The following is a 2,277-nucleotide window of genomic DNA, read 5'->3' on the forward strand; positions in this document are numbered from 1 at the left end:
TTATCGTGAGTGTTTGCACTCATTTTATGATTATTGTATTTTGTCGCAGAATCGACTGTTACCTTAGGGTAAGTTTTTAGAGACATTAATTTAGCTAGAACACGTGGCGACGTGTCAAGTGAGGTCGGAGACGTTGTTTGGCTAATCACATTGCACTCATGCATACATAGGAGGTTAATACACGGCGTGATACCGGACCTCGGTGGATTCCAAAATGGTCATAAGACCCGGATTTCCGCGTAAGAGCGCTGTTAGGCGACTCTTAGTAGCAGATCTGGCTACCTTTGTGTGGTGTAAGAGGCACGCGGGCGGAAATGGTTCCACCGTTGCTGGTGCTAGGATTGATCCGTTGATGTCCATCCGTTTCCGGAATGCATTTGGTTAACTGGGTTAACCGTCATTTGCATTTCATGCAACATGCATACTGACTTAGTTGTTGAGTGTGATTGATAATTGTTAATCCTATTTGATGCATGCTATCTGTTATTACTGTGTTATATCCATTGTGAAATATACAACCCTAGGATGTTATCCCTAGCTATAAGCCTAAGTGGCTATTCTCTTATCTATATCTATTGGTGGTATTATTTACATAATTCTTTGGAGTTGACCCTCGCGTCTTCTGTGTGTGCTTTGGCGGACTACGCCCTTTGTCAGATGTCTTTGGCGGGCTGGTTCACGATGGTTCACCCTTCGGGGGGGGACTAGGGTTGAGATGTTGGAACCGGAGCGCATCGCGGTAGCGAGAGGAGGACGGATGGTGTACATAGACTAGGTCGTTCTGAATTCAGATTCGGACGACGATCATGCTAGCATGTAAGTTTTAGTGCTGGTGTGAGCTCCTCGAGATGGGATTAGTGTAGGAGTAGAGTCTTAGCTCTGACCGTTATGTTTTCTTTTGGGAACAGGGTAGTTTCCCGCCGATAGCTTTTTTGTGTGGTTTCTTTACGGGAATCACAGAGAGTTGGTTGGACTTAGGAGGTCTTGTTTTAGGCCGTTTGGGGCTGACTTATCTTCTTGAAAACTGTATTCATAAAACTCATGGCTCTGACCATGGGATGCACTTATTCGCCTGCGGGCACTATCCCCAATTACTTTATGTTTATTATCTTTGGGTTGAGTCTTCATTATGTTAAGTCTTCTATTTGAAAAGAAAACGAAAAAAATATTTACGCATTTTCCGCACTATTGATTTAAAGTCACTAAAGTGGCACCACCGAATTCGGGGTGTTACAAAAATTTACCCGAGAATAACCGCAAACCTTGAAACAAACTTCCGCAAAAGGTTCGTTAATATTGCATTAAATGAACGTCTTTACAAATATACCCTTCTAAGTTGTGGAATCCAAATTATGTATATCATTATCGAATTAGTTCATAAGTAAAAGAAATGTGAGTTGAACTAAAGCATTGATTCAACTTCAATGATGAGTTTTCCTCCTGTAACAAAAAAAAAAACTTCAGCGGTGAGCAATTAAACTTTATCTTAATTGAGTCTGATATCATATTAAAAAAAATAAATTTGAGTCAACTCTACCAAATCCACTCAAGCATTATTTTGATCTTTTTTCTTATTGTTTTATTATCTTTTATATTTTTTTTGTTTCTAAGGGTATGGTAGAGGTGATGGTGGTGGTCGTAGTGTTTTATAGAGGCGGAAGTGCAGGTAGCGGCGGGGCGATGATAGTGGAGGTGGTAACTATGACAATGGTGGAGTTGGTGGTGGCAGTGGCGATGATGATAACGACTGTGGTTAGAGCGACGATGCCAATGGCGACAACGGAGGTGGTTGCAATGGTGAGGGTGGTGATGGTTGCAAAGAGTGGATTAAATAATTAATTATTTTATTGTATAAGAGTGGGCTAAATAGATAAGTTTTTTTTTAACGTGACTAAATAGATAAATTTATACATTACAATATTAGCATGAAACATTGAATAATGCATTGTATAAATTTATAATACTAGTTTTATACCCGTGCCTTGCACATGGGAATTTATTCTGTTTTTTTTTTAATTTGTTGAACAAACTTTTTAATATTTATTTATTAAATACAGTTATGTTCTTTGTTTTTTTTATGTTTTTTTTAAAGAATTTTGGTTTTTATTTTGTTAGTTTAGTGTATAGTTTTATTGTACCCAAAAATGGGCAATTGTTATGTGGTTGTTTCACATCAATTTGTTTTTGGGTGAATAGCACATATATAACGCTGCACGATGATTTTCAAACAGTTAGCGATTTATTGAAAAATTGACAACCGTGGTAAATATATGAAAT

The sequence above is a fragment of the Lotus japonicus genome, chromosome 2, assembly GCF_012489685.1.
Source record: "Lotus japonicus ecotype B-129 chromosome 2, LjGifu_v1.2".
NCBI classification, from domain to species: Eukaryota; Viridiplantae; Streptophyta; class Magnoliopsida; order Fabales; family Fabaceae; genus Lotus; species Lotus japonicus.